Here is a 25,235-nt window from a genome sequence, read left to right as displayed (position 1 = left end):
GATTACCTTAAAGATTATGACATTGGTATAAGGTATCTATTACTTACAGTCCTGAGTTTCTTATCTTTCTCAAACGTTATTATGAAATGTCTCACCTTCACCATCTATAGTGGAAGCCTCTCCTTCCCTCTGGTATAGCCCAATGGAAAAAAGGTGGTGAGGTAGTTCTCATCCAGTATCCCACGTTTTTGTGTGTATTCCTCCGCCTATGGGTGGAATTTGATTTAGAATGGTTGACCAACAAGGTCCAATATTCATTGATTCTCGTTTTCATATCACAGTATTCACCCCCTCATAGACTGGTGTAGCTCACAGACGAGTGAAGAAAATCCTGATACATATTACCTCCATCTTGTGCGGTCTAGTGATTAGTATGTCCTTCTCTTTGATGGATGAAAGGTATGTTGTTCAAACCTCTTAACAGCAAGTCCAAACAGATGTCCCCTATTAAGTTAAGATATAAAGAAGGCTTTTAGGGAGTGTCGATATAAAGGATGAGCTGCATCCCAGTCATCAGCTGCGCAAAAAACCACCAACCATTTATCTTATAATCTTAAAGACTCTTGTTTTCTCTCCCCGTGGCCAGAAAGGTTTTGCGAGACAAAATGGCCGCTTTAAGTAGCAGCGTGTGTTTGTGGCATGATGACATCATGACGCAATGATGGTAATGATGTCATGTTTGTAAACAGACTTTGTGCGAGCCATTCCTGTGGCTATTTGACCCAATCATTCATGTAAAGTGAGGTCTTAATACAATATGCTTGTCACTCTGTCTCACTATGGTGGATATCAATAGTCATGCCCACCAAATCATTTGTAACATTACTAGTTTCGGATTCTACATAAAAATACAAGTAAATACAAAATGTATATAAGAAGGAAAAGTGCTTGGTGGAAGTCGAGTGTTCCTAGCCTAGCAGACCCCCCCCAAGTGTCCATTATATTGACCTCCTATTCAGTCTAATGATAAACAACTATCGCCCTTATGGTCTATAGTTCTGTTGTGCCCTTTGTGTGAACGATAGGGGCCGATGTTTTCCCAAGATTCCCCTGCTCCGCCTTGTTTGGAAATTGTTTGTTGAGATCAAAAGATCCATAACACCATGATGTGTCCTGTCAGAACTCCGGATCCCCATAGTGGTGGGGACATGACAGGGTATCAGTCAGCAGTTACCTCATGTTAACTAGCTACCCAAAAGTAACACGTCAATCCCTTGTTGTCTCTCCTAGTTCGATGTAAACTATCTGGTTATTCCACCATTCTATCCTCATCCCTTGAAGGGCATACATTCTGTTGTCCACATAGGTCTACAATACAGCAATAAGGGCTCAGATACATAAACAGTTCATGATTCTTCTAATATAAGATACGGCTGTAGAATATCTACCATCATTCAATTTCATTTAAAATTTCAAAAAAGGCCAGGCAAGAGTACACCCACCATGTGGATGATGGAATTCCTCACAGCATGTTTTGGTGAAAGCAGCTTTGTGGTGTGTGAAGAAAAGGTGGGGGCCGATGGTGAAGTCAAGGGATTGACCAGCAATGAGATCTATTTCAAAGTCAGCCTAGACAGGTTGTGATCCGCTTTCGGAATCACTCCCTGCGTAGTCTGATACACAAACAGAATGTTCACACTAGTGTATTATACAGTGCCTCTATCAAAACTCAAGCCAAAATCTGTTTGACTTTTTATGTGATCTATTGTTGTTCTGTTGTATATATTTTCAAGTGCCTTTTATTATCTTTTTGATGAAGCTACACCTTTTTTGCACTTTTAGCACCTATGGGACTTCCACGTTTGCATTCTTTTTTTTAGTTATAATGTTTTATTATTATGCTATTCTATTCACTGATGTATTAAGATTTAATGAATACATTGATCTATACAATGCTCCATATCATGTACTCCAATTTGTAAGGGTGAGTCCTCTTGCCAAACAGCTGTGCATAAAGGGAAACAATACCGTTTTAGATCCCTTATTATTATTTCTAACTTTCTCTCTTTTTCTTAACGTTATGTATTCTTCACAAGATTTTGTCTTATTCATTGTCTTACAATGTGATACTGTTTGAGTGTGATAACAGATGTTGCGAGCCCACCTATGTAACATGAAGCCAATGGATTTGACAGGTGTGGAGAGGGGTGGGTTGGCTGTGGTGAGTTCTTTGATCTAGGGGTGAAGTTGAGTGTGTGCCTGGGTGGTTTGAGCTTGAGGAAGTGGGTGGCCATTCAGGTGGTGATGCTGGAGAGAGTGCTTTTGAGGATGTGGAGTTGTGAGGGGGACCAGATTTGGAAGTATATTAGTGTGTATTCTTGCGAATTGGTGGAAATTGATATTGTGTTTGTTAAGGGTCCGTCCAAGGGATTCGACGTATAGGTTGAAGAGGAGCGGTGATAGGGAGGAGCCTTGTTGGACTCTGTACTTGACTGGGGCGGGGCCAGATCGGAAAGGGGGCATGGAGACAAAATGTGTCCTGTTAGTAAGGAAGGAGGTGAACCAGTCAAACAGTGCCTGAGTGTTTCATCCTTTCGACCAGAATGTCGGTAGGATAGTGCGGTCGATGGTGTTGAAGGCTGCAGTGAGGTTGATTAGTATGACTAGTGCTGTGTGCCCTTTATCGGTGATGTTGTGGAGGTCATCAATGATGGCCCCTTCTAAGGAGGGGGGTAAAATCGAACCCTACCCACATGATCTTGTCAGGACTAAAAGTCCCATGATCCACGCGGAGGACAGCTTCCACCCGTACATGCTGCTCATTTAATTTGCAGTAATGCTGTATGGACTTAATAGATAGGAATTAAGAATCCTTACTGCAGTACAAGTTTTCAGTGGGCTGGTGTCTTGATTTGCTTTCCTTTCTACACACATGTGCTGTCCCATGGCTTCCCTTTCCCATGCATGAATATTTACAGGTGCTAGAGTGAGGCACCTAAACCCGCATAAACAAAGCAGTCAGTAGTGAGCATTTGGATTTGGCAGCAGCAAACAACAGCAGCAGTTTGTGACAGTTTAGCTCAAATGGAGGAGGCACAGGAGTATAGCACAAAAGAATATCAAGATGAGGGGTGAGTAGTTTTACCCCAGTAACTTTGGATAGGTGATATTCTTCAGAGCTCTCAAGTTTCTATTGGACGTGCGAGGCCATCCAGTCCTGTTTTCTTCTTTGAATTCTGAGACTTGAGGTTTTTCTAAATTTTCAATACGAAAGTGTAAAAAAAGTGAAAAAAAACAGGACTGCATGGCTTTCTCAGGCATGACCATGGGAATCTCGAAAGGTGTGTTTACTTGCTTTTTTTGGACTCTGCTATCTCCAATAACATGCGTCGAAATATCAACATATCCCTTTTAGGTTTGCCAGTTGAGCCACAGCCCCTCAGTGCCCCAGAATCAGAGGTGCACTAATGAATGGGATGCTCACCTTACCCCACTTACAATCACAGGCAAGGAAACACTTTGACACAAGAGATGAGGGTGGTATAGTTACCTCTAACACCTGCCATCTTGGGAGGAAAAAGGCGACTTTTCCTCAAAAAGGGATGGAGTCCCTTCGGTACCTTCCTTCCGAGATGATCTCATGCTGGTCGTCAGGTGCAGGGGCTGATCCGGCTCTGACTCTGGTGACTGGCCTCCACTATACTAGGATGCTTTAGGTATTCTTCCACCAGCAGACACTGTGCAGATATCGGATGATTCAGTCCTACAGGGTCCCAGAGGAACAGTCATTTGTAATGGGGTACCAATGTTCAAACCGGTCTCCATTAAACACCGAACCCTAATAAGTGGTTCCCTCCTACTCGCGTCGCACAGCCCAACATTAATGTCAAGATGGATAGCTCAGTAAAGGGCAGCATATGATTTGAATGCCAAGTTCCGCTCCTTGCTGGGTACAGCTACCGCTTCTCTTGATCACAAAATTTAAACTTCTGTTTCTAAATATGGAAAAGACTAAAGTAAGGGGAGGAGAAGGCCTGCCATGTTTGAGAAGATGTTGGAGATGGTGGGTGCTCAAGTACAATATTAGAGATGGCTGAGACTGCATAGTTATGGCTGAAACTGCAAGGCTCGAAGGCAAGTCTACTGACCCAAAGATATTTAGCAGAGAGCCATATGCTATATGAGACATTGATTCCTATTCTTTGGGAAGATTATGTCAAGCATGTTAATCATTTAAAGAACACAAATGAGTATGGTCATGGGGGGAGCCAAACCACTGTAACAATACATGTAATCCTGGAAACAATTTGAGAGAAAAAAAATACAAAAAGTATGCTACTCTATTTCTTATTTAATGTATAAGTAGCGGGTGTTATATGTTAAATGTTAAATGTTAAAGGTATTTGTACCGTGCACCGTCACCAACGGAATTAGTCCCCAGGCGCTCTGGCAGATCTGTAAATGATAAGGTGGGATGGGTTAGTAAGGTGAAGAGGGAGTATGATAGTGAGAGGAGTGGTGTTCTGTTGGCAGCTTCAGCTCGGTATACACCAGATACCGAGCTTTGGTGCGGGTATTGAATTGGTGTCAGTCCGCGGGTGCTGTTGCTCCGGCTTATGTGTTGTTGCAGTGTTGTGAAGTGCATGCGGCTTGTTGTGCGAGAGATAGTTGTGTGAGTTTTGTGAGTGAACTAAGTATGGAGAGTTTGAGCTTATATTGGTTAGTGGGTTACCTGACCTTTAGCATGCTAACATTCGCAGTTCTATCCAAGTCTGGACATGCTAGTAATCACTATTCTATCTAAGTGTGGACATGCTAACATTCACAATTCCATCCAAGTCTGGACATGCCAGTATTCACAACTCTGTCCAAGTGTGGACTTAGATGCTAATATTCACAGATTCTATCCAAGTCTGGACATGCTAATATTCACAATTCTATCTAGTTGTCAACATGCCAATATTCACAATTCTGTCTAAGTGTGAAAGGGGCCCCTAGGGGTCCCTTACGTCTATGGAAACAAGGCAAGTCACCACACACGATAGATACGCCAGACATGAGGTTGTATTCCCAAAGCTACGGTTTATTGCAAAGCAAATAGTCTCAGTTGGCCACTCGGTCTCACGCCCCACGATGTGTATCTCTAGACCTCGAGGGACGCAAGAGAGTGAATTACGTGCATTAGTTACATATATACAGAATGCATATCATACAATCAGCTATGACATGTTCAACACCCCCCTTTATTGGGTTTCTTTGAACTCGGTGTGATGATGGACACTTTCGACAAAAATGACACCTTCAAATATCTATTCTTGTAACAATATGCAATTTTGCAAGTGCGGAGGCATCTTTTAGTTGTTGAAGAGAACACAGTGCTTCTGTTCTTGGAAGCGAGCTACATACGGGGGATGAGTCACATTCCAGGCCTTGCTATCTATGAGGTGCTATTCGTGTCCTGGGAGCCGACACGCTCTACAGGGCTCAGTAAAGGGGGGGGGGGCGTAAGAAGAGCATAATTCAAGCCTTTAGCTTCTTTATTGTAACATATTCTACCATATAACGAGACTGGCTGTCAGCTGTGAAATGATTAAATACCCTGCGGCTCTGCTTCAAGGCTACATTCGGGAGGGAGCCGGGCATTCCTTCCCAGTTCTGCCTACGTTGTGTTTCAACAAACTCTTATTAGCCTCGCGGCCCTGCGGCCTTGTCCTTTCACGTTCAGACAACAATATTAACAATCGAGCAGTGTGAGCAGAAAATGTGCTGCAAAGCAATTTGAACAGAAAGCAATGAGCAATTGTTAGAAAACAAAATGGCGATCCTTGTTACATCAAAAATGGTCGTTCATTGACAAACTCGGAAACCTGTATGTCTATCATATCGTGTATGAGACGGTTGGCCCACGGCCACCAAAATACGTTTGCCGCCAATCATGAGAGGTATCAATTTTTCTAGACTGACAAACCCTCCTTTGGCTGTATGCCAAACGTCTCATTCATTTATTGTATCCTCCTCTGATGACGATAAGTCTAAAGCACTTATGTCCGAGTTTTGCATGTTACTATAAGCATCATCGTCTTCATTAATATCTATAGCCATTAATTCTTTCACTGTTTTCATTTCATTTGTGTCTTGTCATCCCGACCATAAGTTTGTTTTCTTCTTGTCATCATATGCATACATCCCTTCGTACGTCCCTCAGTTACCTCAGTGCAAACTATCGATAGGCAGTGTATGCAACAACAGCACGTTATGAATATTCCAAACACCACTACTAATATCAAGATCAACTTCCATCCCCAAGAACGCAGCGTTCCCCAAAACCAGGACTCTATTCCCCAGTCTCCTTCTCCAGTAGGGAGTTCGGAGCTTAGGACATGCATTTTCTTTATTGCTTCAAAAATCGTAGGGGAATAGTCATCTACAAATACACAACACGCTGATCCCTCAATCTTGCAAATTCCCCCACGATCAACCAGGATCACATCGAGAGCCATTCTATTTTACAGTGTCATCAACCTGATTCCCTTTTCTTGCAATGTCCTGTTAAATAGTATATCTGTCGTTGCGTTTATGGTATCTTTTAGTATTCTGGACAGCTGCCTTATGTTATAGGAGTTCCCTATCTGGGACAAGAATGGAATGAATGACTTTGCTACGTCAGTCGCCATCAAAACACCTTCGCTACTCCTTTTGGTTCTAGATCTGGATAGTCTGGCCATGTCTGCTGTTTCTAAGAGGAACACTCCTGGGAACAGTAGACCTAGGTAACATGTACCTCCTCAGTTTCTGGGCAACCAAGGATATGCTTTCTCCCCACATATAAAATAAACTGGATCTCCCACATATACTGGTTCTATTTCCCATTTCAGTACCACTGTATTCATGCATCCAGTAAATGTTCCGACTGAATGGGAGCCTTTCTTTTTTAGACAAAAAGGGACAGTTCTCGGGTTATAATTCACCGTCTGTTCTTACACGAAACGTCATCACACTTGTTTTAACTGGTGGGGACAATCTATCTTGTCTATTTTGTTGTGTTATTTTTCACGTACTTTTCCTCGTAGGTTCTGGGGTCATCACTTGTACTTTATGGAATATGGAACAACCCACAGACCTCATAATTATTTCCTCAAAATCATTCATGTTTGTTCTGTCTAATTGACCCGTACCACTCTTATTCCATTTTCCATAGAACATTGCACTCAAAGATGCACTACATGCAGAACTTAATGATAATGGCTGTACATACCAACCTATTCCTTTCCCAGCATGCTGCGGTAAATGGGCACATACCCAGCAATATGTTTTCTCTAGAATTGCATGTGTCATATTCATAATCAATAACAGCGTATTGTTCCCATACCCTTCTCTGTGTCTTTCTTCCTTCCATTGGGGACAAGGTATAAGTAATCACCTGAACCCGGGCTTTCAGTAGTGGATATATTAACTATAGGTAAAAACATTCCCAATGGGTGTATTGATTCCACATACCATAATACCAAGGCTGTCGTTATTGGTGCTACCACACTCATAAAGCACATAATTATTGTCAGTGCCAGCATACAATTTTTTTTACCATGCGTTTTCCTTAAGCTTACAGTCTTTACAATTAACTCATTCTAAGCAGCGGTGCAGGAGGAGGCTGAAACCGGTCTCGACATGTTTCTCATCGTCCTTCTTCTTCCTTATTAGAGTTTGTCGTGGATATCTCTCTTCGTTGCACTTGCTCTGATGTCAATAAGTTCAACCGAATTGTCACAGTTCAGTTCTGCCAGTCCTTTATAGCCTGGATTTGCTTATTTGTTTTTAGGCAAGATCACTTGTCCTTTCTCATACTGCTCAGAGGATTTTTGATCAGTTATCTATTGCCTTAGTACCATGTGTGCCCAGCTTGTCCGCTCTGGTTCCAGACACATGTACTTTTATGATCGCACCGAGGAGCCGCGAGTCTTGAATTGTCTGATTTGCACAATTCTCACGCTTCTCTCCTCTGCACCTCTAGTACCTTCTCCGTCCATGAGCGGAACCAGAGGTTAGCATAAACACCAAAGAACTGTGGATCACTTTGTCTTTCGAGGCCGTAAATCATATCGCCTCACTCTTGGTATTGTGTGATCCGTGAACAGTGCCGGTGCACTTCCAGATCCAGGCCCAAAGTCAGCCTGTGGCGCTATGGCAGGTGCTGATGTGCGCCGCGCCAGTGATGCAGATTCGGTCTTTGGCGTGCTGGCAAGTGTTGGTGGGCGCCAAAGGGGTACACGTTTAGTGTTGTTCGGTATTTGCAATGCAGATATTGTGTCAGCCAACAGTGATGTAGATTCTGCTGGGCAACGTTGGGGCACTCTTTGCCCTTCCCCCCTTTTGGCAATCGTTTCAGGCTTTGTTTCGAGTTTCACTTCTCGCTCAGGCAGATTTGGTGGCAGTTCACTGGCAACAGTTTCTTTCGTATCTGGGACTGCTGTCTCTTTCCGGTCGTCTGGGTCAGGCAAGTCTTTCAGCAAAGTTGGGATCTTTTTGGCATGGGTTGCATGGATCCACGACTTCCGTCCATCCACCTGTATCGCTGTCTGCGTTGCCTAGATTACTTGATAGGGGCCGTGCCACCTGGGTGCTAACGATGACTTTCTTTCAAAAAAATTTAGCAGCACCCAGTCGCCTGTCTCCAGCGCATGCCCCGGACCGGTGTATCTCACTGGTAGAGCCTCCTGCACCTGCTGATGAATCAAACGCAATTTCTGCATTAAAAGGCCACAATAAGTACTAAGCTCAGGATGTTCTACCTCTCTAAGTCGTTTTGGCTGAGGTGCACACCAAACATTTGCCGGCCTCCTCATTACGATTTCGTACGGGGAGAGCCCAGTTCTAGCCTGTACAGATGTACGCATGAATAATAGCGCTATTGGTAATGCATCCACCCAACTCAACTTGCTTCCTGCACATATCTTGCTTATTTTTGACTTGAGGATCCCGTTGTGCCTCTCCACAAGACCGGCCGAACTCAGATGTCTTGAACTATGAAATCTCTTATCAATCTGAAGACCCGCACATATCTGTAACACCACTGCGCCCACAAAATGTGGACCATTATCTGACCATAGGACACGGGGCAAGCCAAAACGGGAAAAATATTCTTTAAGCATTACTGTGCCATCTTTTAAGGGATATGCCTCCACCCACTTGCTGAATGCACAAATCACCACTAAGACATATTTCAAGTTTTGGTATCCCTCCATCTCTATAAAATCAAAATGGATTACCTCAAAAGGCATAGAGGGTGGGCCAAAACTCCCTACCGGAGTTACTGTTCCCTTTCCTATATTGTGTTGTAAACACGTGATACAGTTCCGCACCAACATCTCTGCATTCTTCTTTATGTTTACATTCTGCCTTACTGTAGATAGGTGCTGTATTATCTTTTTCGCACAGATGTGAGTAGGGCTGTGAGCCATTGTGACCATTGCAGTCACATAAGAATTTGGCAACATCCAGTTTCTAGTTCCCTTGTCCACCCAACAACCCTCTAGATCTAACTCAGCAGAGCCCTCTGCCCACCCTTGTATTTCATTGGCCGTGGCTTCGGCCTGCATTTCTTTCACAGTGGCAATTCCATCTTCTGTCATACAGGGTACTTCCTCAGTCTGGACTGTCATCATCTAAGTATTTAAATCAGTGGCAGTTTGTTTCGCAATTCTGTCTGCAAACGCGTTTCCCTCTCCTACTTTGCATGTTACCTTTTTATGTGCCTCGCATTTCACTATTGCTAGGCATTTTGGAAACGTGAGTGCAGACAGCAATCGTACAATCAAAGGGCCATGTTGAATTCTGGCACCATGTGATGTCAAGAAACCTCTCTCAGCCCAGAGTCGACCAAAGTTATGAACCACCCCAAAAGCATACTGACTATCAGTATATATATTCACATTCAAATTTTCAGAAATCTCGCAGGCTCTGGTCAATGCTATTATGTCTGCGGCTTGTGCCGAGTTGTAGGGGATTCTTTTGCTTTCTACAACGCTCTCTAGGGTAGTGATAGCATAGGCGGCAGTTGTCGTGCCATCAGGTAATTTAAAACAAGAGCCGTCACAAAATAACTCTCCATCTGGCTCTTTCTGTGGGGTGTCACTTAAATCAACTCTCCCCTTCGTTTCTTCCTCAGTGACCATTAAGCAATCATGGGGGGGGTGATTCGTTGTCACCAATTTCTTTTATGGGTAGTGGCATTAATTCTGCAGGATTCAAAGCGCTACACCTCATAATTTGGATATGGGGCGCAAACAAGATAATCTCATATTTTGTCAATCTAGCAGAGGTGAGGTGTTGCATCTGTGTCCTATTTAATAGAACGTCTATGGCATGTGGCACCATCAGAATTAAAGTATGCCCCCAAACCATTCCTTCCGTTTGTTTCACCGATGCAGCAGCCGCCGCGACAGATCGCAAACATCGTGGTAGTACACCCGCTACAGGGTCCAGCGCGGAAGAGAAATAGCCGCACGGCCTATTTCTTCGACCTTGTTCCTGTGTCAAAACCGCCAATGCACATCCTTCACTTTCACACAAACAAACAGTCTAAAAACCTTTTCATAATTTGGTGTGCCCAAAACTGGAGCAGAACATAATGCAGTTTTCAATTGATCAAACGCTCTCTGACATTCCTCATCCCACTGTAAAGGTATAACCGGATCCTTTCTAGTCAAATTCACCATCGGTTTCAAAATTAATGCAAAATTACCGATACATTGTCGGCAATACAAAGCCATGCCTATTATGGCTCTGACTCCTTTCTGTGTCTTTGGAATAGGCATACAAGAAATACTTTCTATGCGTTCTGGCATTAGCCTTCTCCCTTCTTTCGAAAGTGGGTAGCCCAAATAGGCCACCTCCTTTCGATTATATTGAAACTTCTTCAAATTAGCTTTATGGCCTTGTGCTGCTAGGTGTGACAGTAGTAATACAGTGCTTTCTTTACAAATCTCCTCTGTGTGAGCAGCTAACAATAGATTGTCTATGTATTGCAAGAGTATGCAACCCACTGGTAATTCTAGCATGTCTAGCTGCTCTTTCAATGCTCTACTGTAAATACTCAGACTTTCCGTGTAACCTTGCGGAATCCGCGTAAATGTAAATGATCGTCCTCCCAATGTGAACGCAAACAAATATCTGCTGTCCTTGTCCACCGGAATGCTAAATAAAGCATTCTTTAGATCAATTACACTAAAATATTCTGCTGAGACAGGTATCATTGTCAATATTGTAGTGACATCTGGGACTAAAGGAAATTGTGGATCTACTACTTTGTTTAGCGCGCGCAAATCAATTATGAAACGGTATGGTACTTCATTGCCTCCTTTTTTATAAACCGGAAGAATCGGGCTGTTGAATGTATTGCCTGTAATTTCTTCAATCACCCCTAATTTCACCAAATCTGTAACAATACTCTTCAATCCTTTCTCACCTTCAGCTGAAATTCTGTATTGGGGAATTCGCGGTAGTGTAACACCTTCTTTCAAAAGGATCTTTATTGGCTCTATTTTCAAGCATTCTACATCATTATCATGCATTGCCCATATACAGGTTGGCACTTTACTTAGTTCTCCTGGTAAAGTTTCAGACATGAATTCTGACACAGGGGCATCCTGTGGCCAAATCGTTAGGAACACCCCATCTGCCGTGCAATGTATAACGGTACCTAACTTTTTCACCAAATTTAATCCCAACAGGTTCTCACCACAATTTTCTGTTAAAAGGAAAGGACAATGTTCAGTGAATGGTCCTATAGTAACTGGGACTGGTTGGGACACTGGGTTTATGACTGGTGTCCCTGCGAACCCTACGGAAACATTCTTTTGCCCTGACAGTGGTATATCCGGAACCAAGTGATGGTCTATTGAACACTTTTGCGCTCCTGTATCTACAAGGAAGCGGTGCTCCTCATTCCCGATTCTCATTTCTACGTAGGGTCCTCTTTGATTCACGGGAATATACACTGGTTCCGACCCCTTCCTGGGCTGTCATATTGGGGAAATAACACATAGTCCGATGTGTAATCATTACTATTACTGTAATACATGTTTGGCTGTGTATCAAAAACATTCCCACTCTTCCCTCTATTTCCCCCACTCTGGTTTCCACACTGTTGGTTTAGCTGACCCTGACTCTGGTTAGGAGCACTTTGGTTTTGGGCTTGGTTTTGATTACCTCCATTATTGTGGTGCTGCTGCATACTATTCCTATTTGGTCCATTCGCTCCTTGGTGCCCTCTGTGCTGTCTTCTCTGACCAGACCCATTTCTATTCTGCAGATGTGGACATTGCGCTCGCCAGTGTCCTTCCTCCTTACAGTACGCACACTGATTTGGTCCCACTGGCCCCCCATGCATATTCGAATTTCTCCTTCCTTGTGCATTCCCTCTCCCTCTATTATGTCCTGCTACTTGCTGTAGTAGTACCCGTGTTTTCAGTAGGCATGCTTTCAAGTCTTCCCCCACCTGTTTTAACAACAATAATTCGTCCACCATCGCCTTCTGCCCCGGCGATGGTAACTGCTGCCGTCCATTATGTGACCCCTGCATTACCTTCCTATCTCTCCCGATATCCTTACTCCTGTACCCAGGTGCAGTAAACATTTCAGCATAATCATTATCTAATTCATTTTTAAGTTCAAAAAGTCCATATACATGTTCTCTCACTTCTTCATCCCTCTCTCTACAGCGTGCTAATGCATTCAAATCTAACAATCGCTGCGGTGGTAATTTCCCAATTAACTGCTTCCATCTCTCCACCAAATATTCACCCATACATTCCAACACTACCTGTCTTTCGTTGCTTCTTCGGAAGTCATATATCGAAGCCCATGTTGTCGTCCCATCATTCCCGTCTATGTACATTTCTGCCTGTTGCTGCAATTCCACCTTCCTTTCTTTACTGATCGCACTGTGAGTTAACCTCGTGCATCTACTTTGTTCTGTCCCGCCTCTTGCCCCCGTGGTTTCTACTTCAACCCCGGGAGGGACGGACAATATTGTGTCTGTATCTAAGGTGGGAGGTGCGGATGGGACAACAGAAGCGGGGAGTGTCTGCTGTGTTCCTGGTTGGCTAATAGGAAGTGTTACGTGCGCGGTCTGTGGCTGTGGGAGGGCTTGAGCTATGGGAGGGAGAGTTTGAGCTCTGGGCGGGGTTTGGGCAATAGCTACTGACGTGTTTGGCCTCGCTTCTGATCTTGGGCCCTGTTTTGTATGGATCAATATGTTTCCTATCAATTCATCTGCTATGTGCAATTCTCGTTGTGGGTATATTTTTTCTATATTCAACTGGTCACGTCTACCTGGCCTCCTTAGACTCTCAGTCCACTCCTCCTCCTCCTTGTCTTCCGCTACTTCACCTTTCAATTTATGCCTGCGCGCATGCTTCGCTCTACTTCTAAATCGGAGCATTGCTTCCCTTCTCCAGTCCTTAACGATATCAAATTAACAATATCAAATGCTGCAGGACGCGCTTTCTTTCTTATCAACACCCTTTCCAGGTTATCTATTCTCGCTATCTCAAAACTACCATTTATCGTCCACTGATGGTCTTGTTGCTTTCTGGTTTGCCTATGCCAAGTCTCACAGAATATTATTGCACCCACTCCATACTTCACATACATCTCATATGCCGGCGTTCCCCCAGGTGGTGTAATTTGGCCATCTTCCAAAGATTGTCTACCACAGCGGAAAAACCCTGCTGGGGTGGACAATACCCCAGGCATGTTTCAACCTTCCCCCTGGTTAATCAACCTTACCTAGGGCGTTTGATTTTGCAAAGTCAACTCTCAACCAATATCAGGATTACTTTGAATCAGGGAATGACTCACCTGATAAATCAATTTGTCCTTCAGGACACAACTCGTCTGTATACTGATGCAACCAATGACGTTGTGTATGCGTTTCTTGGCTTCTGCCTCGTTTCGGGACCCTCGCCTCCTTGTTCTCTAGCCGGGTACGTCGATCAGGGATCAGATGTGTGCAGATCTGCAAAGGAATCTCTCATCACTTCTACAGGGCGCCCCGAACACCTCTTGATCCCGGCTCGATCGTCCCGTCCTCGCCGTTCTCCGCCTTTACTCAATTACAATGTATACGATGGAACAAGTGGGGGAGGGTCCCTATTCGAGCGCCATCTTGAAAGGGGCCCCTAGGGGTCCCTTACGTCTATGGAAACAAGGTAAGTCACCACACACAATAGATACGCCAGACACGAGGTTGTATTCCCAAAGCTAGGGTTTATTGCAAAGCAAATAGTCTCAGTTGGCCAACTCAGTCTCACTTCCCACGACGTGTATCTCTAGACCTCGAGGGACGCAAGAGAGTGAATTACGTACATCAGTTACATATATACAGAATGCATATCATACAATCAGCTATGACATGTTCAACATCCCCCTTTATTGGGTTTCTTTGAACTCGGTGTGATGATGGACACTTTCGACAAATATGACACCTTCAAATATCTATTCTTGTAACAATATGCAATTTTGCAAGTGCGGAGGCATCTTTTAGTTGTTGAAGAGAACACAGTGCTTATGTTCTTGGAAGCGAGCTACATACGGGGGATGAGTCACATTCCAGGCCATGCTATCTATGAGGTGCTATTCGTGTGCTGGGAGCCGACACGCTCTACAGGGCTCAGTAAAGGGGGCCGTAAGAAGAGCATAATTCAAGCCTTTAGCTGCTTTATTCTAACATATTCTACCATATAACGAGACTGGCTGTCAGCTGTGAAATGATTAAATACCCTGCGGCTCTGCTTCAAGGCTACATTCGGGAGGGAGCCGGGCATTCCTTCCCGGTTCTGCCTACGTTGTGTTTCAACGAACTCTTATTAGCCTCGCGGCCCTGCGGCCTTGTCTTTCACATTCAGACAACAATATTAACAATCGAGCAGCGTGAGCAGAAAATGTGCTGCAAAGCAATTTGAACAGAAAGCAATGAGCAATTGTTAGAAAACAAAATGGCGATCCTTGTTACATTAAAAATGGTCGTTCATTGGCAAACTCGGAAACCTGTATGTCTATCATATCGTGCATGAAATGGTTGGCCCACGGCCACCAAAATACGTTTGCCGCCAATCATGAGAGGTATCTATTTTTCTAGACTGACATGGTGCGGGTATTGGATTGGTGTCAGTCCGCGTGTGCTGTTGCTCCGGCTTATGTGTTGTTGCAGTGTTTTGAAGTGCGTGTAATAAGTATGGAGAGTTTGAGCTTATATTGGTTAGTGGGTTACCTGACCTTTAGCATGCTAACATTCGCAGTTCTATCCAAGTCTGGACATGCAAGTAATCACTATTCTATCTAAGTGTGGACATGCTAACATTCACAATTCTATCTAAGTGTGGACATGCTAATATTCACAATTCCATCCAAGTCTTGACATGCCAGTATTCACAACTCTGTCCAAGTGTGGACTTACATGCTAATATTCACAGATTCTATCCAAGTCTGCACATGCTAATATTCACAATTCTATCTAGTTGTCGACATGCCGATATTCACAATTCTATCCAAGTCTGGACATGCTAATATTCACAATTCTATCTAAGTCTGGACATGCTAATATTCACAATTCCATCCAGGTGTGGACATGCCAATATTCACAATTCTATCTAAGTGTGGACATGCTGATATTCACAATTCTATCCAAGTCTGGACATGCCAGTATTCACAATTCCGTCTAAGTGTGGACATGCTGATATTCACAATTCTATCCAAGTCTAGGCATGCTAATATTCACAATTCTATCTAAGTCTGGACATGCTAGTATTCACAGTTCTATCTAAGTCTGGACATGCTAATAATCACAATTCCGTCTAAGTGTGGACATGCTGATATTCACAATTCTATCCACGTCTAGGCATGCTAATATTCACAATTCTATCTAGTTGTCAACATGCCAATATTCACAATTCTGTCTAAGTGTGGACATGCCAATATTCAAATTCCTATCCAGATGTGATGCAGGTCAACATTCACAATTCTGTCCAAGTCTAGGCATGCTAATATTCACAATTCTATCCAAGTGTGGACATGCTAACATTCACAATTCTATCCAAGTGTGGACATGCTAACATTCACAATTCTATCCAAGTCTAGGCATGCTAGTACTCACAATTATATCCAAGTCTGGACATACCAACATTCACAATTCCATCCAAGTGCGGACATGCCAACATTCACAATTCTATCCAGGTGTGGACATGCCAATATTCACAATTCTATCTAAATGTGGACATGCTGATATTCACAATTCTATCCAAGTCTGGACATGCCAGTATTCGCAATTCCGTCTAAGTGTGGACATGCTGATATTCACAATTCTATCCAAGTCTAGGCATGCTAATATTCACAATTCTATCTAAGTCTGGACATGCTAGTATTCACAGTTCTATCTAAGTCTGGACATGCTAATAATCACAATTCCTTCTAAGTGTGGGCATGCTGATATTCACAATTCTATCCAAGTCTGGACATGTTAATATTCACAATTCTATCCAAGTCTAGGCCTGCTAATATTCACAATTCTATCTAAGTCTGGACATGCTAGTATTCACAATTCTATCTAAGTCTGGACATGCTAATAATCACAATTCTAAGTGTGGGCATGCTAATATTGAAATTTCATCTAAGTGTGGCGCTTGTTGACCTTGACAAGTAAGTTAGTATGTAATGCAAGGCAACTTTGACAATCCTGTCATGACTAAGTTCAGTCTGGTGGTCACAAATCTTTCTGAGTGTTCCTGGTGTATATGGCAGTTTATGTTAATGGGAGGTAAGATAGAGTGACAGGGGTTTTCTGGAGTAGAGTGATTGCTCCATGCCCAACCCATGCCACACTCACAGTTTTTGTTGGTGTCAGTTGACTGCTGGCATTCTATTGTTCCGTTTGGCTGTTCATACTGTAGGCTGACCCGGCACAACAGAGAAGCCTTTTGCCTCTTTCGCTGATGATGACGCCTCTCCAGTAGCTTTGACACTGGACTCTTGATTATGATATACATAGGACACTCCCACGTGCACCACGTTTCTCGTCCTGATGAAGGCCGTTCCACCTGCAGCTACCCAAAGATAGCTCCTAGGCCGAAACACTGTTGCGTTGACCCATACTACTTGTGTTGTGAACACCTCACTATTGTACAGCTTCCACACACTTGTTCTGTTTTTTGCACCCCATTTACATTTTGAACATCCCGATTCTCATCCCTGTTAGGGAAATACGGGGCTTGTAACTGTTGTAATTCTACACCTGAAATGATTTTCCGGGTCATGCTATTGATATACCATGTTATGTATTGTATCCATGTTCAATGTTAAGTATCCTATGTTTGCACAGATGTATATATAACACCCGCTACTTATATATTAAATAAGAAATAGTGTAGCATACTTTTTGTGTCCTAGAACTAACACATTCTGCGACGAAACCTTTTCAAATAGCACAAGAAATGCTGCTTGAAAAGATTTCGTCAGCCATTAGTGTTCCGGGCTGCAAACTCGGGGAAAAAAAAGTTTCCTGAGCCTGCAGACCCCGGAATACTAATGGCAATAAGCCCCTCGAGGTGGGCCAATACCACCCGTGGTAATGCCCCCAGGGCCTTCGTTCAGGCCCTTGATACGCTCAGGCTTGTAACTATGGGCCCGGGGGCATTACCTTGGGCGGTATTGGCCCGCCGTCTCAGGGCTTATTGCCATAATATTACATTAGGTTTGTGATTGTTTTTATACGTTTTGCTTTTATGGCTTCAGCCGATAATAACGCTGCTCAACAACATTCTGTCAGGGGTGCTGTGGACTGGTCAAGTGAAACGGTTTTCCGTACTTTTTTCTGTACCCCAGTGGCAAACGCTACAGCTGTGGTGCTGTCATAGCTTTGAATTTGTATAATACAAAGCCTCCAAGCCTGCCAAAGAGTAGAGAATGTTCTAGTTAATAGTGATTATCCCGCCGCTGGTCTAAAGGTCACTGGGTGACCTCCCTTGACACTGTTCAGCTTGTGTTTCACCCTAGAGCAGTGCTGAACCAGTCTATTGAGACAGCCTTTCCAGAGGTCCTGAGGGCAGAATGTGTTGGTGGGCAGGTGTTGAGGTTAGGGTGCACCAGGCAAGAACAGAGGACCACTAAGAGTGGAGACAGTTCCTAAATGGGGACTGGAGGGCAGAGAGGCTCTTCAACAATAGGAGGTGGACTAAGAATTATGGGACTTTTCATTATATCATGTGAACAAAGATTTGATGTGGCTGCTGTTTAAAAATAAATGAGAAAAGACAGAAGGATCCTCCCCCGCACCGTAATAAATGACAGCTTTGTGACATAAACTGGAACAATTACTATTTTGCATCAAGAAAAGTTTTACAGATCCAACTATGTATCTGTTTTACAGGGGAAGTCCAGCTCTAAAAGTAAAGGCACGTATTTCAGGGCAGTGCATTCCAAATGCACAGGATTTCTTCATGCCCTCCTGATGAAAACACTGGTTGCACTGCTGTGCAAAATAAAACATATGAACAGATCCTTTTCCAGGATTAGCCACTAAGGTCAGTGTAGGGACATCAGAATAAAACATACTTTTCTCACATCATAGCAGAAGAACATACAGTATTGTAGTCGATATTTATATAGCACCTTTTCACATTTGTATGTTCTCAAAGTGCTTTGTGGTAGGAACGCCCTTGGACACCAGAGTCCAGATACGGGGCATTTCTCAGACAGGCTTAGAGTGCGTGTGTGCATTTGGCCAAGATTAGGAATTAGGTTGGCTGGCTAGACTTCAGCATGCAACCCAAGAGGTGAGGCATGTGAATGGGTGCTGAGGGAGGTCAAGACAGAGCGCGAGTGCAAGAGGCTTGATATGTGACCAGCTAGACCGGAAATTGTCATAGGTTGCGGCTGTATTCTAATGGCAGAGGTGTTGAGGCAAGTCTGGTGTAAGGGTGAAGTGGTTATGTGTCCACCTAGACTGAATTTGTCGTAGTCATAGCTGCATTCTAAAGCGTGTGGATGGAATGCCGTGCCTGAGGCACATGTCCACCGAAGTGATGTGTTTATACATACATTAAGCTCAGGTGGAGCTCATCTTTGATATGTCTGTGTCATCCGATCGTCTGTGGAGAAGAAAAGCCAGCTACCCTCGTAGACTCATTAAGGCACTATGGACAGGCTACCCTCAAGTCTACTGAGCGTCCTAGTACATCTTCTAGGCGAGACAGACAGGTTACCATAGGATCTAGGATAATAGGACTCTCTAAACGCCATAGAAAGGTTACCTTGATAGTCTTCCTAAATATCTTCCAAGTTCTATAATCGCTACCAACAGGGATCTACTAAATGCAATATCAAGAATACCTGCGTATAACCAATGAGCATTAAAATGACTAACTTAACGATCTATAAGTGCAATGGAGGGTCACCAACAATTATCTTCGAACGAAATGGGCGGGCTACCATTATACGTGCAGCGCAGGATGTCCACTCCCAGATTCATCTAATGCCACACACTGCTCACCCACCGATCCATCCAACTAATACAATACTCCTAAGTGCACTGCAAGTGCCAGTCTTCAAAGCTCTTCAAGTGCAGTAGGTGTGCTACATTTTACAGAATTACTTCTAAATGGAGTGCATGTGCTGACCTTCACAATTCTTTAGGAGCAGTACAAGTGTTGGATTTCACATTTCTTCATGTGTTATGCGCCTGTCAACCTACCCAATTCCTTCTAAGGGCAATAAAGTACACCAACCCGAAGTGTTCGGCCCATTGGCCTTCCTTACAAACCTATTTGTAGTCACCACGTTATGCCTCCACCACAGGCTTTGAGTAGCCTGGTGCACATTTGGTGAATAATGTGTAGAAACAGAAGAAAGCCGAAGCCAAAGGGCATAAAAGTTACCTCAGACAGTGTTTACATTCGGATAAGCAGGATATCCTGCTCTAAATCTATCATCACACTCCCGAGACCTTCTTTCTCATATACAGACAACTAACCACAGATAGAAACACTTTCCCTTCTACCACAACCATATCCAATCTCCTCTCTTCCTAATCATTATAGCCGTTGAATGTGTTCCTTTTACAGTCTAATCCCTCTTCCCCATCAACTGCCCCTAACCCTACTCCTCCCTTTCCGGAACTAAGGTCTGGCGACACCCTGGCAAAGTCAAAATACACCACTTTTGTACAAGGCCAAGCGCTGTAAAACCACTATGGTGGTGATGGGTGCAGTATAAAAATGGTATAACATAACTTATGTTTGTGTTTCATCATGTACTGTTCCCCTGCCACCCCAGGTGATTTCTGAACTATGACAGTGCTCAACACAAACCCTGGTCCCTCTGGGGGTTGGGAGACATTATTACCCAACTCTACAGCACTCAGTTCGTCTAGTTTGGAACGGATGGAAGACCGGCTGTGGCATTCTGAAATCCATTCAACCTATTACTTAACCCACTCTGCTGTTCCAATGTCTAAGAGGAGTGAAGACATCACTCATGGCTCTGTTGCTTCCACTACCAATACTGGGGTTCAGTTATGTGGCTGTGCCTGGGTCTATTTTGCCACTCCCCCGGTTCAATGTTTGAAAGAATGCTCTGTTTACACTTGTAGCCCACCTCTCCAACACCTGGAGCACTGTGTTCTCATACATTGCTAAGGATAATTGTAAGCACCCTGCAAAGGGATTCCTCTGCTCACTTGTGTTTTTCCTGGATCCACTGTTTCTGGTAGAAGCGCTTGCCTTTCTCCTCAATAAACACAAAAGAAATACACATTAACATGTTATAGAATAAACATATGCTGGCACCAGTGGCACAAGGACCATTGGGTCAGAAATGTGTGGTTATGTTGACTTGACCTGGGTGATCTAAAGAGATGTGGGAGGACATGACACAGACAAGAAACCATGCGGGTGGCTACACAGTTAACCAAGGCCCGGCAATTACTTAAGCAATAAGACCCGAGTCGGCGGGCTTTGCTCAGGCCTGTAACTTGGGCCCCCGGCCATTACCAACCGATTCAGCCCACCGGCGAGGGTGTTATTGCTATTACATTGGTAGCACATTGATAGCACAAGTGAATTACTGATAACTTCCACAGTATGGGAGATAGTGTTTATCAGGGTATCGCTAGGACGGTATTTCCAATATAATCCTTTGTAGCAAATGCTGTTGGCTGAGTGTTCCTTTGTGTGCCTGTTGCTATGTCGATTATTCTACATTCATTTACATATGGTTGCATCCTAAATTCAGAACAAGACAGATTTTCGGTGAGAGCAGAAGTAATAATAGGTATGTCATATACAGAAACAAGCCGTATTTCAGATTAAAGGCTTCCTAAGGACGCTGTTTTGTTAATGGCAATATATCGATCGTCTAGCACACTTTTGCTGACCTGCACTTTCGGCGAATTGTTTTAGCAGATTTTTGTGCACTTTTATTTTAGGTGAAAGGCATCTGGTAAGTGGGGTTAAGGTATTAATGGGGGTGAGGGGGTAGGGGTAGTAAAGGAGGTGCGGGAGGTCTCTCCCTGTATCTTGCAGCAACAAAAAGTGCAAAAATCAGTAAAAAGAAATGTTGGCGTACGTGTGGCAAAAGAAATGCATCAATGGTTCATAGAACCGAATCGATCTCTGTGTGATTGTGTGGTCATTGGCATATGATAAAAAGCACTTTTTCTGAAGCTGCTTCATTGACCTCTGAACTATGGGCCTGATCACGACTTTGGCGGTAATGCAGATGGTATTACCGGATCACAAGTTCAGCGGTAATGTTAATCCCCATTCCCCTTTGAGCCCATTCGGGAATGCCCCATTCCCCATTGGGCTCAATGGGGAATTTTCACACTCTTACCGCCGGCGGATTTCCCGCCTGCGGTAATAGTGCGAATTTTCGGCGGATTTCCCCCCAGCTCAGAGCTGGGGCAAAATCCGCTGAAGTCCTGATTTGGCGGACCCTTACATCTGGCGGTAATAGCGCGACCGCCGGATTTAAGGGTTGCCGCCAAAGTCGTGATGAGGCCCATATGTGTGTTATCTTGGTCCTGCACCTTGGTATGGATTTGGTATACCTTGCTGGAAAGAAAATGGAGTTCCCCCTCCCAAATGAGATGGCTTCCCATTGTTTTAAAGGATAGTTCCGGGACTTTTTTTTTATTGTCCCTACGGTTCGGCCATGTGTTTTTAAGCATAACTCGGTAGATCGTAGAAAACTTTCCTATGGACCTTACCCGACTTTTCGTCCATTAACGCACTCGAAATCAGCCGCCATTTTCTGATAATCCTATCATTTCCCGCCATCGTCCTGGCTCACCTGCGTTTGCGGCACTAAATCAAATCCCCCGCCCCTGAAACAGACTTTATCAAAACATTCATATTCCCCGCCTCTATCCGTGACGTGACTGTGCTGCGTAGGCAAACGCGCCCAGGCGTCTTCTACGCGACTCCACACAGAACCCGGAAACCAACACAGATTAGCTCACAACACAGCGCGCCACAATTCGCAATATGAAACTGTACTTTTAAATCAAACCGCAAGATTGTAAATTTGGTAAAGTACATTTATTTGACATCAAATGTTTAGAGAATATTCAGCGATTTGCATTTTTATTTGCTCAGGTTCCAAAAAGTTCGTTTTGAGGCACGCGATGTTCCTTTGCTGTACACAGGGTCTTAGATCATCTCACAATACAGCGCCACAATTCGGAATATGAAACTGTGGTTTAAAAGCAAACTGCAAGATTGTACATTTGGCAAAGTACATTTATTGGACATCAAATGTTTAGAGAATATTCAGCGATTTTCATTTTTATTTGCTCTCGATCCAAAATAGTTCGTCTTGAGGCAAGCGATGTTCGTGTGCAGTAAACAGGGTGTTGGTTAACGGTAAAATAAGCTCTTCGGTCGCACTGATAATCGCATGGCTGTTCCAACAACGAGGCACTAGGCCACCACAACGGTCTGTATGTTGCATCTAGCCGTTAGTACCGCGTAAGGGCATACTTGTACTTGGCGATCGTCCCATAAAATGGTCAGGGTGGTAACGTTGTTCACGCGGAGAAGCAACTGGCGGTTAAAAAAGCCGTCCGCCGGTGTCTGGTACTCGTGACACATGCAGTAATGCATGATGTACCTGTTTGAAAAACATAAACAATGAAATTAGTCTCACCATCAGATCTTTATTAAAATTATTCATTTTATATATTCGGTCGGGAAATTATTTCATAGCTAGGACAGTGCAACTGGGTTTTAAACGTCAAGGGGGGGCTGTAGGATACTGAGACAGTCCATCAGTGCAGGGGTTGACAGGGAGTGCAGGTGGAGAGTGGAAGGGCCCAGGACCGAGATCGCAGACAGTGGACCAGTTGTAGCAGGGGAGAGGGAGAGAGAAAGCAGAAGCAAAGGTTTTGAGGTGCTTCCGTAAAAGTAGACGGTTCTCCCCAAGATAGTGCGCGGTACAAAACAATATGCCACATAGAACGAACAAGTACAACTTAACCCGTCTTTAAAGCTACTGTATAGTAATTAAATTGCGGTATAAACTCATCTAAAGAGTTACTTACATTATATTTGCATTTTCCATTGTGTCTGTGCGTAGGGCAGCCCCGAAATACCACTCCTTCTATGCCGACGTTATTTCTTCTAATGAACGAACATGAAATGGCTTTCGTTTCTGAAATTATATTCATTATCGTTTCTTACGTGGTCCCGGCCTGTCAAGGTCAAAATACAATAGAACCTTATACTGAGTCGTGGGCCATTCTGGCACCCGAGAAAAAATCAAAGCAGCTGACCTTCACTTTGAACGAGCACACATTCCTAGTTAGCTACATTCAGTGTAAGGCATTCTCACAGGACTTGAAATTTACACTCCATCTTTGCATTTTTTTCTGCGTGCTTTGCAGCCCCACAGAACCATAAATACGGAGACATTCTATATTTTTTGAAAAATGATTTATATTACTGTTTGGTTTAATTTAATGCGCAAATGAACAAGGTTGGATAGATACACATATTCAATGGGCCTGCGACATGAGGAGACTCGAGAGAACAGACAATCAAATTACAATCATTTAAACCGTGATGTGTATTTCTCAATGAGTTCTTCTTTAGGTGGACATGGAACAGAGGCAATGTTGGGTGGCAATGCAGTTGTCCCCTGCACAGGTTCGTTCACAACTCCATTTATGTGCCTATCTAGGACGTCAACAATAAGTTTCTCAATAAACTCATATTGCATATCCTCAAACACTGGTTTGATCACCCATTGTTTACTTCTTTTAGTGAAGGCCTTATTGTAGCGAAGCGTCCCTAAAGTTCCGGTCGTCCTACTTTGTTGACGGCCAACATTATGGTTATGTGCCAAGACCGCTAAAAGAGTCCGATTTATCATGCCCTCCATGCCAAAATGCAATCGTTTTGGCCTGTACTTTAGGCACATATTGTGAAACACCTCCAAATCTCCTGTGTGGCAGAATTCCGTGAGTCCCCTCAAAGCTTTTGTTATAGTTTTATCAAATACAATCTTTTCAATGGCTTTGTGAGTGGGTGATGAAGGAATCAACCACTTCTTCTTCCGTGCCTCCTCTGTGGACAAATGGCCATGTTCACAATTGTGGAAATGTTGGTTCGTGTTCCATCGGTGAACGTTCGTACAGTGTGGCATTACTGACCGCCATTTTTCCAGTAGAATTTCCAACGACCCTCCACATGTTTTTGAGCTCCACCAAAGATGGTTGCTGATTGACTTGGACCACTGTGAAATACCTTGCAATTCTTTTTTTTTACCTGCAGCCGACAATTTTTTATTGATTGATTTTGCAAGATGCCAAACGTCAAATTGGTGATTTATATTTTTGTACTGTTCTCTCATTGTCTTGGCAATTGAAACGTGTCTGTCCGTGGCTATCAGGTCGATCACCATTCCCCGCGATTGTAGTTCTTGCAATGATGCTACAAAGCCAACTTTCTCCATGGCCACTGAGGATGTACTTTGTGACACCTGCACGACCACCGAACTCACAATTTTCTTACTTTCCATGTCCTGAAAGTGGTAGGTGCAGTACTTGGCTGAAAATCCTGGGCTGTCGCACTGTCCATCACCGGCTAGCCTGAACCGTTTGCCCGCGAATGTACTATCAATAGACATTTTTTCCATTCTCCAAGCTTCGCTAATGGCTGGAAATAGATAATCGGTTTGGTATTTGTAGAACTGAGTTTTCGCAATGAAATGGATTCCCACAAACTGAAAGAAAGACTCTAATTTTTTAA

The sequence above is a fragment of the Ambystoma mexicanum genome, chromosome 1p, assembly GCF_040938575.1.
Source record: "Ambystoma mexicanum isolate Mex_15411 chromosome 1p, UKY_AmexF1_1, whole genome shotgun sequence".
Taxonomy (NCBI): Eukaryota; Metazoa; Chordata; class Amphibia; order Caudata; family Ambystomatidae; genus Ambystoma; species Ambystoma mexicanum.
The sequence above is the reverse complement of the archived record's forward strand: the minus strand, read 5'-3'. Positions refer to the sequence as shown.